Source organism: Sus scrofa, chromosome 6 (genome assembly GCF_054392235.1).
Source record: "Sus scrofa isolate SSC_HxYL_T2T_F1_AM1 chromosome 6, Sscrofa_HxYL_maternal_Yorkshire_Landrace_v2.0, whole genome shotgun sequence".
NCBI classification, from domain to species: Eukaryota; Metazoa; Chordata; class Mammalia; order Artiodactyla; family Suidae; genus Sus; species Sus scrofa.
In genome coordinates, this window is record NC_139388.1 from 118,493,159 (window position 1) to 118,510,814 (window position 17,656).

Below are 17,656 nucleotides of genomic sequence, written 5' to 3' on the forward strand. Positions count from 1 at the left end.
TTGTGCTCTTTTGGTATGCCCTTTTATTCATTTATTTGTTTGTTATTTATTTACTTATTTAACATTGCCCTTGTTTTCTGATAAACTTCAAGCTTACCTTGTTTTTTTCCTGCTGCAGTCATAGAGTCGCTCGTTTCTCCTTGGAACATTAATTATTTAAACTCTTTTTCTAAAAGTTGTATAGATTTATGTTTATATATATGCTACATTTTAAGTTTATTTTTTTATTAAAGTATAGTTGATTTACAATGTTCTTTCAATTTCTGCTGTACAGAAAAGTAATGCAACCACACAAATATATACTACATACATTCTTTTCATTTTTTTCATACTGTCTTCCATCATGTTCTAACCCAAAAGTTTGGGTACAGGTCCCTGGGCTATACAGTAGGACCCCATTATCCATCTGTCCCAAATATAATAATTTGCATCTATCAGCCCCAAGCTCCCTTCCATCCCCTTCTCTCCTTGCTCCTCCCTGGCAAACAGAGGTCTGATCTCCATGTCTGTGATCTGTTTCTGTTTTGTAGATAGATCATCTGTGCCATATTTTAGACTCCACATATAAATGATATAATATCACTCTCTGACTTAACTTCACTTAGTGTGCGAATCTCTAGTTCCATTCGTGTTGCTGCAAATGGAATTATTTTGTCTTTTTTTCTCCTTGGGTTTATACTGCATTGGATTCTCTGTGCTTCCTCAACTTGAGTGAGTGTTTCCTTTCCCATATTAAGGAAGTTTTCAGCTATAATGTCTTCAAATATTTTCTTTGGCCCTTTCTCTCTCTCTTCTCCTTTTGGAACCCCTATGATATGAATGTTGGAACATTTAATATTGTCCCAGTGGTCTCTTAGACTATCCTCAGTTCTTTTTATTCTGTTTTCTTTATTCATTTCTGTGGCAGTGATTTCCATAACTCTGTCTTCCACCTCACTTGTTCATTCTTTTGCCTCTCTTATCCTGCTATTGATTCCTTCTAGTGTATTTTTCATGTCAGAGTGTGCTCTCCATCTTAGTTTGCTTGCTGTTTAAATCCTCTAGCTCTTTATTAAACATTTGGTTTAATTCTTTAATCTGTGTCTCCTTTTTTTTTAAATAATATCTTGGATCATCTTTACTATCACCACTGAATATTTTTTTTCAGGTAGATTGCCTGTATCTTCATCATTTAGTTGTTTTTGTGTATTTTTATCATATTCCTTTGTCTGAAAACTACTTATTTGTCATCTCATAATGTCTACCTTTCTGTTTATTATCCCCTTGACAGCAGGTATGTAGATGCAGAAACAGGTGCCCAGTCCTGGACTTCCCAGGGGTGATAGTGGTTCACATGTACCTAGAACACATGATAGGAACAGTGATATCATATCTCTCTTGGGGCTGGCTGGCTGCTAGGGATGGAGTCTGTGAGGAAGGTGGAAGTGATTCATTCACAGTTCACAGGATTGCTTTTGTAGCATGCCGGGGCAGCATGATTCCTGCAACCTGTCCTGCTACCAGGTAGACTATTTCCTGTAGCTGGCAATGTCAGCATCTACTCCTGCAGTCCCTTCCTTTGTCAAGGAAGCTTTGGGGACTGCTCTCTGTAGCTATAGGGGCAGGCACCTTTCTGTAGTCACTCCACTTGTTTGGCCACTCTAGAGATCTCTCTCTGTAGTTCTGAAAGAGGGTGTGAATCTCCTCTGAATACATGCCACAAGGGACTTCTCATTCTCACATCAACCCATACTCAATGTTTAGCAATTTTTTAATCATCTTTTTCTGAATCTTCTTGTTCAGTGCCATCTGTCCTAGATCATCCAGTGCTCTGATCCTGTTTCTCATTTTAGGTATTGTCTTTCTTCAAATTCCAACCTATTTGTTTGCACTACAACTTCAGTTCTCCCATGTGTTCAGAAATGCCATTATTTCTCAGTTTGTTCAGCCATTGTCATAATAAGTTTAGAAGGAACTCTCCTTTTAGTTCTTCGTCAATGTTATCAGAACTGGAAATATTTAACAGAAAAATAATATGGCAAATTATAAAAATTGAATTAAAAAGAGAAAACTGAAAAATTGTGGCAAACAAAAGTAATAACTGCAGAATTAGCTACTGTACCTAAGGCCAGGAGAACAAAAGAAAGAAGTTAGAGTCATTAGAACCTAGATTCTTAGAAAAGTGGTCCCACAGGTACAGGTCTACACTCTGAGAAGAGGACACTGCCTGGCAAGTGCTATTGTCTGAGAAGCTCAGAAATACTTGTGTGGAGCTTAGACCTTTTAGGATGAAGCCCCAGGTGACAGGAAATTGAAAACAACTGCTGCCATTTTAACTACGTATCTATGGGGAGTGATAACTGTTGCAACGATGATGCCGAGAAGAATAGTGAGCAAATTAGATGTATTATGACCACTCATACTCCTTCAGATTTTCAATCTCTCTTTTTCTAGTGTTTGTAATTGGTTGAATGTAGCAAGAATGAAGTTAGCAAAGAAAAACAAGTACCTTGTCCTAGTGCAACCAGAGTAGTGAACGATAGGTGTGACATTGAGAGACAATAGCTCAGTAATCAGCACAAAAATACCTTCGTATTATATTAAAAAGTAGATTTATACTATTCCAAATCATATGTCAATATAGATTTTATCTGTATATAAAATGTACACATTAAATAATGTCCTTTGCTATAGATTTTTTTCTTAATGAAAAAACAGTACTTTGGAGATTAAAAAGACAAACACAGACACAGAGGAAAAACTAAGAAATTCTTAGTTCTATTTTAAATTTTGATTTTTCTTTTCTTGCTGTTTAGTTTGATTTCATTGTTTGTTTGTTCACCTTGATAAAGGATATGTGTAAGTGATAAAATCTACACATCTAAAATTTTAAGGTTATTAGAATGACCTATCCACTTCAACAGATGCATTCTCTAAGGGCAGGTTCTCCGTGGTATAATAAAGACAGCTTTGGAAAGCATATCATTAGAAATGTAATACCATATTCTCAGTACATCATGTCACATTATGGGGTACATTATCCTTCTGCTGTGTGAATTTTATTCCCATTATTACCAAGAGAAAAACAAAGAAATTAAACTTTAAGAGTTTGCTTTGTTTTAGAACTTATGAGTTGTCATTGTTAATGAATTTTTATCACTATTACATGGATAGAAAATACAGAAATTTTATATATCTGTCATTCTTCTGACTTTCTACTCACATTTCTGCTTCTAGAGCCATTTTAATATAGTTTTCTTTTTTTCTTAAGAATAGGTTGTTCCTATAACAAATCAGTAAATGTTACTATATGGAAGTTTACTATATGAAAAGATTTCCAAAAATTTATATTGTAAAATTATGGATACAGTGGTACTTAACGTTTAAGAAAGGCTAGTACACACTTGCACAGGATATACCACATTTTAAGAGATTGTGGTATAGTTAATTTATAGCATTGTGTTATTTTTAGTTGTACAGCAAAGTGATTTCAGATATATGTGTTTTTTCAGATTATTTTCCATTATAGGTTATTACAAGATACTGAATATAGCTCCCTGTGCTATACAGTAAATCATTTCACTTATTGGTTTTTTTATGTAGTAGTCTGTATCTGTTAATTCCATACGTCTAATTTATCCCTAACCCACTCCCTTTCTCCTTTGGTAAGCATACATTTGTTTTCTATATCTGTGAGTCTGTTTCTGTTTTCTATATAGACCCTTTTGTATTGTTTTTTTTTTTGACTCCACGTAAAGGTGATATCATATAATACTGGTCTTTCTCTCTCTGACTGACTTCACTTAATATGATATTCTCTAGGTCCATCCATGCTGCTTCAAATGGCAACACTTTATTATTTTTTAATGGCTGAGTAATATATATAGACACCATATCTTCTTAAACCAGTTATTCATTGATGGGCACTTGGATTGTTTCTATGTCTTGGCTGTTACAAAATAGTACTGCTATGAATGTTGGAGTGCATGTATTTTTTTTTTTTTTTCAAATTTGAGTTTTTCTTTTCCAGATGTATGCCCAGGAATGGAATTGCCAGATGATATGGTAGATCTATTTTTAGTTTTTTAAGGAACCACTATACTGTTTTCCACTGTGGCTGCACCAATTTACATTCCCATCAACAATGTAGGAGGATTCCCTTTCTTCACACCTCCTATACAGAATTTATTATCAGTAGACTTGTTTTTTTGGTTGTGTCTATAGCATGTAAAAATTCCTAGGCCAGGTATTGAACCAGCACCACAGCAGTAATCCCAGCTGCTGTGTGACATGCCGGATCTTAACCCAACTGTGCCACAACAGAACTCCTACCTGTAGAATTTTTGATGATAGCCATTCTAACTGGTGTAAGATGATACCTGGTTGTGATGTCAGTTTGTATTGGTCTTCTCATTAGCAGTGTTGAAAATTTATTTTTTTTTTTTGGTCTTTTTGCCTTTTCTAGGGTGGCACCCATGGCATACGGAGGTTCCCAGGCGTGGGGTCCAATCGGAGCTGTAGCCACCAGCCTACACCACAGCCACAGCAAGGAGGGATCTGAGCCATGTCTGTGACCTACACCACAGCTCACGGCAACACCGGATCCTTAACCCACTGAGCGAGGCCAGGGATCAAACCTGCAACCTCATAGTTCCTAGTCGGATTCATTAACCACTGATCCACGACGGGAACTCTTTTTTTTTTTTTTTTTTTTTTTTTTTAATATGTCTGTTGGCCACTTAGAAACACAACATTCTTGAGTTAAATACCGTGCTTCTTTCAGTAACTATCTTTGCTCAGAACTTTGGTATACTTATAGATTGTTTACCATGTGTTTGATATACAAGACCAGTGCAGACGTTTTGAAACTGTATATATATCCATGAGTGGGTGAGTAATCAGATTGCTAAAAATGGACGTAAAGGGAATACTCTTGAAGAATTTTTACCAAAAGTTGTTGTTACAACATTACAGCTAGAACTCTGAATGTACTTACATTCATGTATCCATTTATCATACTTTAAAATTTACCATGTGTGAATTCTTATGTTTTTTGTGTACAGTAAACCTCCCCAGTAGATGTGTATAAGCTGAGACTTATAATTCAAAGGCATAAATCAAATCAAAAGCAAAATATAATGGAAGATTTTGTTTTTTTGGTTGTTGTTGTGGTGGTGTTGGTGGATAATTCTGTTTGCATTTTAAATGTATAAACTTGGATACTTTTAAATTTTGTGACCTAACTTGTCTTAAAAAAGAAAGGACCGGAGTTCCCACTGTGGTGCAATGGGATTGGCATTGTCTCTGGAACACCAGGACAAAGGTTCAGTCCTGGGCCAGATCCCTGATCTGGCACAGTGGGTTAAGGATACAGTGTTGCAGCAGCTGTGGCTCAGATCCCAGGAACTCCATATACTGTGGGCTAGCCAAAAGAAAAAAACAAAAGGAAAAAAGATAAGTGGAGAATTTATCTTTAAAATATTTGAGGTTTTCTTATATTTGTTTTTGGAGTTAAGGAGAGTTTAAGAAACTATATTTTTCTTATTATATGTGTCAGTATATATGATTCATAAATCATAGATTATAGTTTGAGGGATCTCAGAGTGTGTGAGTTTATGTACTTGAGTGTGTAAAGCTATCATTATTTCTTATAAGAGCTTTGTTCACTGATATAGTCCCTCAAGAGGTTGTCTTCTCAAAAATACAAAGAAAATGGTCATTTTACATGTGTATAGTGTGCTAATATCATCTTTAAAATATATAAAAAGACATATGCACCCCCATGTTCATTGCAGCACTATTCACGATAGCCAAGAGCTGGAAACAACCCAAATGTCCATCGACAGATGATTGTATTAGGAAGATGTGGTATATATACACAATGGAATACTACTCAGCTGTAAAAAAGAATGATATAATGCCATTTGCAGCAACATGGATGGAACTAGACACTCTTATCCTGAGTAAAGTTAAGTCAGAAAGAGGAAGACAAATACCATATGATATTACTTATATATATAGAATCTAATATATGGCACAAATGAAACTTTCCACAGAAAAGAAAGTCATGGACTTAGAGAATAGACTTGTGGTTGCCAAGGGGGAGGGGGAGGGAGTAGGATGGATGGGGTTCTTGGGGTTAATAGATGCAGGCTATTGCTTTTGGAATGGATTAGCGATGAGATCCTGCCCTGTAGCACTGGGAACTATGTCTGGTCATTTATGATGGAGCATAATAGTGTGAGCAAAAAGAATGTATACATGTATGTGTAACTGGGTCACCATATTGTACAGTAGAAAATTGACAGAACACTGTAAACTAGCTATAATGGAAAAAAAAATTAAAATCACTATATATAAAATATATATATATGATAAAGTGTGTAATAACATATCCTTTGAATTAAAATAAATAATCAAAATATTTTCAAAGATATAGAAAGAAATGTATAATTTATGGTTTTAAAATTGCTTTCTAGTTTTTGCTGTTTATCTTAATAAATACTATTCAGAGTTGTTGATTACACTGTAAGCACTCAATATGTTTCTTGAGGTGAAACACAGACTTTTAAAAATTCAATATTTTCACTCAAGAACAATAATAAAATTCCAATATAGCACAGGTGGTGTTTAAAAATAACAAAACAGCAATATAAGTGTGGGAGAGTAGAAGGACAAATTATTGGGTGTAAGATAGGTTTAAGGATATATTGTACAACACGGGGAACATAGTCAATAATTTGTAGTAACTATAAATGGGAAGTAACCTTTAAAAATGGTATAAAATAAAAAGTAAAATGTTTTAAAAACAGTAAAATAACGTTAGAAAAAATATAATTTTATTTTTAACAAAATGGTGTCAAACCCTTGATTGAGATGTTCTCATTGAAATCTAATTAACAGAGAAGTTCATGCTGAAGGTGTTATGATTGGTGAAGGAGGAAGGAGAAGCAGCATCTGTTGAACCTTTATGGAAACTTCAATGAGATAATATTATCATATTCTATAGTTTATAATTTATCACCTTCTATATTTTCATATTTGAAGTTGTGAAACTATTCATTGGAGTTCCCTTGTGGGTGCAGGTGGTTAAGCATCCAGTGTTGTCACTGCCACATACTGCTGTGGCAAAAAAAAAAAAAAATCATTGAACTTTTTTCCATTGCTCTGAAACATTAGAGCTAATGGAATTAGAGATGATCCCTGCCCAGTATACTCAGAACATCACTAAGAAAGTGACTGACAGTGACACACTCATCTCATTCAATAATTTTTATCATTAAATACTTGGTAGTTATTTCAGAATCATATTTAGCCATATGTTAATGTTATAATGGATCTGAACAAAATGGCTCACCAGTATTTCTCATATGGCATATAAATGGGTGGTACATTGAATATGTATTTAAGATAATTATTGAAAAGAATTAATGCTAATATATAATTTAAATTTTGATTTTTTATTTGTTGTTTGAATATAAGCTTTAAGTCCAGTCCATTGGTTGAAGCCAAAATTTCCCACTTATCTTAGTTCTACTTTGGAACACAGGATACTCACTACTTGTGTCCAAAGTGGCAGGTGAGATTAGAGATCCTGTATCATAGACTGTTTCTCCTAAAGTTGACCAACATTCACCCACCTGCTATATGCATCTGCAAATTAGTACCTTGTTTTTCTACCTTATGAAACTAGTTAGATATAATAGTACTTAGAATTATCTTATCATAGTTGAAATATCCACATCTCTGGGATCCTTGTGCCTTTAATTTGCCCACTGTGTTTAAAACTGTGTAGCTTTCTGAAACCATTGCCCAAATACAGGGACACATATTGCCTTATTACAATTAGTTCCCATTTATAACTAATGCAGGAGTGCAGAGGTCCTATCTGGCTTCCTGTTAGAGACCCCATCCTGCTTCTAGTTAGAGACCTTTTCTTCTGTGTTCCCTTCCCTTTGCAGTCCCTGCAAGAAGGATATTTTCTATTTAAGCTAAAAGAAGGAGAAGGAGGAGGAGAAGGAGTGGGAGAAAGAGAAGAAGAAGAAGAAGAAAAGAAAGAAGTAGTATTAGTAGAATAGAAGGAAGAAAGGAATGTATTTGAAGGAAAGTGGCATATCTTAAACATTTATTGCTTTTGGAAGTTGTTCAGCTTCAGGACAACAGAAATATGGTAACCAGGGGACCAATGACTTCACTAAAGTGATTTGGGCAGAGTAAATAGCTGGAAGGGCATGGCCTTCAAAATGGAAAGGACAATCAAGATAGCAAAATAGGAAGTCTGAAGCTGAATGATTATAGAACTTATGTTGCTGCCGCATCACATGGAGAGCCAGGTCATGAAATAGAGTATGAGTCATAGAATGAGGGTAATATTGGATGATGATCTCAATGTAATATCTCACTTTAATTATTACACTCAACTTATAGAGAAAAAAATCTACATTCTGATTAACGCAAAGTAATAAAAAAACTACCATAAAATAATATTTGCAATACTTGCGTTTTTGTCCATTTAAAACATATTGTTATGAATTGAAAATGTTGTGAAATTCTATAATTACAGAAAAATATGACATTATTTTTGCTTGGGGAAGGCTTTAAGTTTTTGGAAACTCTATGGATAAAATAAGTAGGATAATGTAGTGTTTATTGAGAATATGTTTAATTTTATCAACTTGAATATATAACTTCTTTCTATTGTAAATTATTTTTAATTATTTTTCTACACTTTCATTAATACTATAACTTAAAATATCTCCTAAACAAATATTTGAAGACTCACAAGATATACTTTCATTTAATAAAACATATTTCTAGATAAGAGGGAAACAACCTCCTGATTTATCAAACTTGGCTTAATGGATTTTTAAATGAACCTTTTAAATTATATTTGTAAAGTAAAAGTTTTGAAGAGATTTTAAACTAGAGGTTTGTACTTTTAAGGACTAGTAAATATAGTTGAATGTTTGTAATTGTATCTTTTGTAATGTTAAAAAATTGATAGTGTGCTTATTTCAAACTTCCTCTTGTCTGAAAAGTTACAGTTAAAAATTATTTTCAAGTTATGAAACTAGGTTTCCATTTGCTTGTTAATTAATAAGAAAGTCAGTTGAATCAAATATTTAAAAGTGCCCTTAGCAGGGATTTAATTTGAAGTATAGGTTCATATCTAAGTAAGAGAGTCAATTAATATGTGAAAAACTGTAAGAGACAGAGGACTATTTCTTTTCTTCCTTCATTCCTTCTTTCCTTCCTTCTTTCATCCCCCCTTTCTTCTACTCTCCCTTCCTCTCCTCCCCTACTCTCTCCTCCCTTCCCCTCTTCTTCCCCTCCCTTTCTCTCTCCCTTCTTTTGTTTCCCTTTTTTTTTCTTTCAAGGGAATGATTATAGATCACCAATTCATCAATATTTAAGCTACTTAAAGTGATAATATAAGGATGGAAGGCAATGTTTCAGAGTAGGATGTTTCAAATTGAGACTTTGGAAACAGTTCTGGTTTTGTTAGTAACAGAAGTTTCAAGCTGAGTCATGATGAGAATGACTAGGGTGAGAAAGGAAACAGGATTGTTCGAAGAGTGGAGGTGAGGGATCTTAGCTGCCCAAATGTTTGCAAGATCATCTCTCTAAAGTACTAATCACCAAAAAATTATGACAGTAATTTGACAATGAGGGTATAAAATCTTTAAGGAATTGACTAGAGCATGTCAAGTGCTAAATAGGGGCAGTAGTGGTGGAGTATTCTGATGCTATGGGATTCAGACTTGGTTTTCAGGATGATGAAGGCATAATTGCCTGGAAGCTGTAATTAGAATCAAAGAGAACATATGCTTCCATGGTATACAGAATAATGACCACTCAAATATGTCCATGACCTAATCCTTAGAACCTGTGAATATATTCTATTATGTGGCAAGAGTGACTTTCCAGATATTATTAAGTTAAAGGTCTTGAGTTGGGTAAAGTATTCTGAATCATCACAATGGACCAAATCACAAGGGTCCTTATAAGAGGGAAGCAAGAGGGTCAATGTTGGTGAGTGAGATGGGATGACAAGCAGAAGTAAGAGTGATATAGCCAGGAAGCAAGGAATGCAGGAAGCCTCTAGCAGCGGGAAAAGGAAAGGAACAGTCTCTCCCTTTGAGGCTCAAGAAAGAACTCAATTCAGTAACCCATTTTAGACTTCTGACTTCCCATATGATAAATTTGTGTTGCTTTAAGTTACTAAGTTTGTGGTAATTTGTTACAGCAACAATAGGAAACTGATATCATCCCACATCCAAATGCTGTGGAACACAGTTTGAGAGAGAAATATGATATCACCTAGAGGTGGTGAAAAAAAGCAGCGGCCCCTGGAGACAGCTGAATTTCAGAAGATTGGTCATGGGTCATGTGAAGAGGACGTTGGGAAAATATTTCAAGGGTTTAGGGAAAAGTGGGAGATGGATCATAAAGGGGTTATGTACAGACTATAGAGGAGTGAAAATCTCGGGGGAAAAGGATGAATTGGAGTCTTAGATTTCTCATGGTGTCAGACAAAATGCAGTTTAGATGACAAATTAGATTAGTATTGATGGTCATAAGACACTGGTGGTGATGAGATAAGGGTGGCCTGGAAGGAATTCTGGCCTTCCAAGGAATAACTACTTTTGCCCATGGAGTCACGTAGGCAGCAGGAGGATAGTCTTAAATAGAGCATCCAGAACTCTCAGGCTCTCTTCTTATTATAAAACTATGCAAAATCACACTTGCCAATAGCATAAAAGATTAAGGAGAAACCAATCAACAAACCATGCATGGACACCATAATCTGAGGAGCATAACTAAATCAATTTTGACATCTAAGTTTAGAAAGAGGAATTAGGTGGGTTTGGGGAGAAGAGTTTGCGGAAACATGTGATATGGAGGCTTATAAGAAGAACCAAGGATGATAGATAGAAAAAAGAAAAACCATGTCTGATGATTCATCACATTCCTTCCTCTTGAAAAACAAATGCTTTATTTTACTGTGTGCTTTCAGTACAATATGTTAGTCCATGAATTTTGTAGAAGATGGATCCATAGGAAATTATCAGAGCAGCGATATAAGTCCCAAAGCCTAAATTCAATAGCAGTTGCACATGTATTAGTTCAGCAAGCAGTACCAGATTTTCACAAACATGCTGACTTATGATGACCAAAGTGAGAAATGAATAACCAGCAATGGAGCCTGAATAGCAGTAAGTAGAATTCGGCAGATGGTGTGTGAATATCACACTGGCACTGGAAAATAGCAGAGCAGACAGCTATGGTTACTATGATGACAGATTGAATGACTACAAAAAGCTTGAATACACTTGTGGTGTTCCCCCTAGTGTTTTAACTGGAGACATAAAAGTTCATATTAAGCTCCACATCAGTTAGAAGTAAGTCAAATTCAACTTAATGTAGGTTTGTATAACGTGTGTGTGTGTGTGTGTGTGTGTGTGTGTGTGTGTGTGTGTGTGTGTGTGTGTGTGTGTGCATGTGTGTGTGTGTGAGAGAGAGAGAGAGAAAGAGAGAGGGTGGGGGAATCTATAACCTGATTATCATAGAAAATGATCTATTTTTACATCATTTAACAAATACTAATGTTTTATTGGATGCCCTTTGATATAAAACTAAGTGACCCCAGAAAAACATGACTATTACACTACTAACTTCATATAATATATAGCTTATGATAAAATGTGAAAGTTAACTATTTTCAAATAACGTATAGCCACTATGGTGATTCAGGCAGAAGCATTGTTCATCTTTTACTTCAAAAAGTTGTATCATTGAAAGTGTATCATTTACACTGTAAATATGTGTCATTTATACATTTGTGGATGACAAGGTGAATTAAGCAATACAGTCTCTACAACTAAGAAAGCATCATGGTGCTTGGATTATATGAAAAAACAAAATATATTAGGAATATGATAACTTCACTATGTAAGGAACACCTCAGTAAAGTAATTTGAAGATATAATGTACAGAAATGGAAATAATACATCTCTTAAAATTTTGGAACTTTGCTGTTATTTTAAATAGCGCAAGATATTATTGACCTTATACATTTATTTTATAAGATTTCTTCTGCTTTGTGCAGGTAAATTATAAATAAGTGAGACGGGGAGACAGATCTTCAAATGTGATCAAACTGTGATAGATTATCAATATTATGTAAAATGTGTGGTTGACAGTGTATGAGTGAGTTGCTTACTTGAAAAGTGGGAAACACCTTTGGTTCCAGAATCTTGATCTACTCATAATTCACAGAAATTATTACTTGTAAAAAAAGTATAGTTCACTTTCCTATATGAATACTTAGTAGAATTTTTAAATATTTTGAAAAATGTATATTCAAATTCTGAATCCATTTTAAGAAACCTTTGCCTAAAAATAAATGAATAATCCAATATTTTTATCACTTCAACAAAATAATTAACTTTCAGCAACAAATATGTCTTTTAGTGTCACAGTGGGGAGAAATATGGTTGTGAAATGTTTAGAGATGATTTGGCAGGATTTTCATTTTTCAAGATGAAAATTGTGAAATCTATTCTGTGATCCCAAGTAATGTATATTATTTTGAGTAATTCACTTGACTAATGTGTTAATGCTTTTTTGGATCCTGTATACTGAATTATATGCACATCAGCTGGGTCAAATCTATAAACTCTATCTGGCGATATAATAAAGATGCCTACTAGTTTACCATAAATTCCTCTTTTAATGTTTCTTTTTCTGTGCAATCTGTAGTTAGCATCCATGACTTGACTCGTCTATGCAAAAACTGCTATTTAGGGAATTTATTTAAAGTCCAAAATGGCAAATTAAAAATAAATCTTAAAAAATAATTTATTTTCTAGAGTAAAAATAGGAATCATAGTATGCATTGTTCACCAGGTACTGGTTGGGAGATAAAGTTATTACCGAATACTGTTTTCATACCATCACCCTCACAATTAAATAAAGAAATGTATGTTTTGAATAGTATCTAATTTTGAATCCAGATCTCCAGTTGACTTCATATCAGTTATAATTTCCAAATGACATTCATCTGTGTTACTATACTGACTATTGCTGTAAATGAGTGAGTCAGTAGCCACATACATTACACTTAATTTCAAACTAATCTCAGGTATTACTTAGTTTCAATGTATTTGACACATTTCTTATATAATAATTGATGGTATAGAATACTTAGTCCTTTTCCCGTTCTTGAGGAGAAGTGAAAAGTGATCCATAGAAATATCGGTCCTATGAATTACTATGAAGATGTGGTAGAGCAGGTCAAACAAAAGTGGGAATGTAAACTGGTACAGCCACTATGGAGAACAGTTTGGAGATACCTTAGAAATCTATCCATAGAACTTCCATATGACCCTGCAATCCCACTCTTGGGCATCTATCCGGACAAAGCTCTACTTAAAAGAGACACATGCACCCGCATGTTCATTGCAGCACTATTCACAATAGCCAGGACATGGAAACAACCCAAATGTCCATCAACAGATGACTGGATTCGGAAGATGTGGTATATATACACAATGGAATACTACTCAGCCATAAAAAAGGATGACATAATGCCATTTGCAGCAACATGGATGGAACTAGAGAATCTCATACTGAGTGAAATGAGCCAGAAAGACAAAGACAAATACCATATGACATCACTTATAACTGGAATCTAATATCCAGCACAAATGAACATCTTCTCAGAAAAGAAAATCATGGACTTGGAGAAGAGACTTGTGGCGGCCTGATGGGAGGGGGAGGGAGTGGGAGGGATCGGGAGCTTGGGCTTAACAGACACAACCTAGAATAGATTTACAAGGAGATCCTGCTGAATAGCATTGAGAACTATGTCTAGATACTCATGTAGCAACAGAAGAAAGGGTGGGGGAAAAAACTGTAACTGCAATGTATACATGTAAGGATAACCTGACCCCCTTGCTGTACAGTGGGAAAATTAAAAAAAAAAAAGAATATTTTTTTAATTATTAAAATTTTAAAAGTAGCAGTGAGATCAAGGGGGTATCATCCAAACCGAAATCAAATGACTAAGTTTTGACAGTAACATAAATGCCCTTCAGGAAATGAATTAACCCCAGGATTGATTATTAATCACTTATCAATCAGAAGTAACTTCTATCTTCTTTAAATAGGAAAAATAATTTTTAAAAAATGATAAAAGAGAAATGGAATGGGGAATTAAGAGATAATGCTACATCAAATATTTTAGTAAAACTATTCTATGAATAAAAATAAAGCTCAATATTAAAAACAAAATATATAGTTAGGGCCGCATTTTGACTACACACACACACACACACACACACACACATACACATATTTATTAATTTACTATTGTGATTGTATGGATGATTGAGAGCTGAAGCTCACTGCGGCCCAGCACCATGCGAGTATCATTCTGCGTATTGCTAGTCTGCGAAAAGATCAAATTTGAAGTATGATTTCTACTGAATATATATTGCTATTATACCATTGTAAAGACAATAAATTGTAAGTCAGACCCATCTGTACTTCCATACTGTTTGATAAGCAACTGTCCTCCTGCTAACTTCAGGCATTCACCACCCAAACAATGCCAGTTGCACCAAATGCTCTGTCCTCTAGCTTACGAATTTCTGGGTATCTTCAGTGTTATCTTTTTTTATCATTTATTTATATTTCTTTCTGCTGTACAACATGGTGACCCATGTATACATTTACATGTATACATTTTTTTCTCACATTACATGTTCCTTCATAAGTGACTAGACAGAGTTCCCAGTGCTACACAGCAGGATCCCATTGCTAATCCATCCAGAAGGCAACATTCTGCATCTATTTACTCCAAGATCCCAGTCCTTCCCACTCCCTCCCCTTCCCCTTTGGCAACCGCAAGTCCATTCTCCAAGTCCATGATTTTCTTTTCTGTGGAAAGGTTCCTTTGTGCTGTATATTAGATTCAAGATATAAGTGATATCATACGGTATTTGTCTTTCTCTTTCTGACTTACTTTACTCAGTATGAGAGTCTCTAGTTCCATCCACGTTGCTGCAAATGGCATTATTTTGTTCTTTTTATGTCTGAGTAGTATTCCATTGTGTATATATACCACATCTTCCTAAAGATCATCTATCAGTGGACATTTGGGTTGATTCCATGTCTTGGTTATTGTGAATAATGCTACAATGAACATGCGAGTGCATGTGTCTTTTTTAAGGAGAGTTTTGTCCAGATATATGCCCAAGAGTGGGATTGCTGGGTCATATGGTAGTTAAATGTATAGATTTCTAAGGTACCTCCATACTGATCTCCATAGTGGTTGTACCAATTTACATTCCCACCAACAGTGTAGGAGGGTTCCCTTTTCTCCACAACCCCTCCAGTCCTTGTTATTTGTGAACTTATTAATAACGGCCATTCTGATTGGTGTGAGGTGGTATCTCATAGTAGTTTTGATTTGCATTTCTCTAATAATAAGGGATGTTAAGCATTTTTTCAAGTGCTTGTTGGCCATCTGTATATCTTCCTTGAAGAACAGTCTCTTCAGGTCTTTTGCCTATTTTTCAATTGGGTTGTTGGCTTTTTTGATGTTGAGTTATGTAGGTTGTTTGTATATTTTAGAGATTAAGCCCTTGTCAGTTGCATGGTTTGAAACTATTTTCTCCCATTCTGTAAGTTGTCTTTTTGGTTTCTTTTTGGTTTCCTTTGCTGTTCAAAAGCTTTTCAGTTTGATTAGGTCCCATTATTTTTGCTTTTATTTCTGTTGCTTTGGGAGACTGACCTGAGAAAATATTCAGAAGGTTGATGTCAGAGTATGTTTTGCCTATGTTCTCTTACAGGAGTTTGATGGTGTCTTTTCTTATGTTTAGGTCTTTCAGCCATTTTGAGTTTATTTTGGTGCATGGGGTGAGGATGTGTTCTAGTTTCATTGATTTGCATTCAGTTGTCCAGGTTTCCCAGAAATACTGCTGAAAAAACTGTCTTTTTCCCATTTTATATTCTTGCCTCCTTTGTCAAAGATTAATTGACAATGAGTGTCTGGGTTTATTTCTGGGTTCTCTGTTCTGTTCCACTGTTCTGTATGTCAGTTTTGGTACCAGTACCACATTGTCTTGATGACTGTGACTTTGTAATATTGCCTGAAGTCTGGGAGAGTTATACCTCCTGCCTTGTTTTTGTTCCTCAGGATTGCTTTGGCAATTCTCGCTCTTTTGTGCTTTCATATTAATTTTTGGATTGTTTGTTCTAGTTCTGTGAAAAATGTCATGGGTAATTTGTTAGGGATTGAATTGAATCTATAGATTGCATTGTATAGTATGGCCATTTTTACAATATTGATTTTTTTCAACACAGGAGCATGGAATTTCTTTACATCTTCTTTAATTTCCTTGATTAATGTTTTATAGTTCTTGGCATATAAGCCCTTTACCTCCTTGGTCAGGTGTATTCCCAGGTATTTGATTTTTTTGGGTGCAGTTATAAAAGGTATTATATTTCTGTGCTCCTTTTCTAACATTTCATTGTTGGTATACAGAAATGCGACTCATTTCTGAATGTTAATTTTGTATGCTGCTACTTTGCTGAAGTTGTTGATCAGTTCAAGTAGTTTTTGGGTTGAGTCCTTAGGGTTTTCTATGTATAGTATCATGTCATCTGCATACAGTGACAGTTTTACCTCTTCTCTAACTATTTGGATGCATTTTATTTCTTTTGTTTGTCTTTTTGCAGTGGATAGGACTTCCAATACTATGTTGAATAACAGTGCTGAGAGTGGACATCCTGTCTTATTTCAGATTTTGGTGAGAAGGCTTTCAGCTTTTCTCCATTGAGTATTATATTTGCTGTGGGTTTGTCATCAATGGCTTTGATTATGTTAAGGTATGTTACCTTTATACCCACTTTGGTAAGAGTTTTGATCATGAATGGATGTTGAACTTTGTCAAATGCTTTTTCTGCATCTGTTGCGATGATCATGTGATTTTTGACTTTTATTTTGTTAATGTGTTTTTTGATGTTGATTGATTTGCATTTGTTGAACCATCCTTGTGCACCTGGAATGAATCCCACCTGGTCATGATGTATAATCTTTTTAATATTTTGTTGGAATCGGTTGGCTAAAATTTTGTTGAGAATCTTTGCATCTAAATTCATCAAAGATATTGGTCAGTAGTTTTCTTTTTTGGTGGTATCTTTGGTTTTGGAATTAGGGTGATGATGGCATCATAAAATGCCCTTGGGTCTGTTCTTTCTTCTTCAAACTTTTGAAAAAGTTTAAGGAGGATGGGTATAAGTTCTTCTTTGAATGTTTGGTAGAATTCTCCTGTGAAGCCATCTGGTCCTGGGCTTTTATTTGTAGGGAGTGTTTTTATGACATATTAAATTTCATTTCTAGTGATCAGTATGTTCAGTTGATCTATTTCTTCTGATTCAGTTTTGGCAGCCTTAGGTCTCTAGAAAGATGTCCATTTCTTCTAGGTAGTCAAATTTGTTGGCATATAATTTGATAGTATTCTCTTATGTTTTATGTTTTCTTTTTATTTCTGTAGTATCTATTGTGACTTCTCCTTTCTCATTTCTGATTTTGTTTATTTGGGTTTTTTCTCTCCTCTTCTTGGTGAGTCTAGCCGGAGGTTTGTCAATTTTGTTTACTTTTTCAAAG

At 34.8% G+C, this 17,656-nt stretch overlaps 1 long non-coding RNA gene across 1 annotated transcript in view; it reads left to right on the forward strand.

The window, feature by feature from the left end:
* LOC146402789 (uncharacterized) overlaps positions 1–12,703 on the forward strand; it is a 75,577-nt gene extending 62,874 nt beyond the window's left edge. The window contains exon 3 of the long non-coding RNA XR_014805147.1: positions 10,226–12,703. This is a non-coding gene — a long non-coding RNA (uncharacterized LOC146402789). The remainder of the gene's footprint in view (positions 1–10,225) is intronic.
* Positions 12,704–17,656: the final 4,953 nt, after the last annotated feature.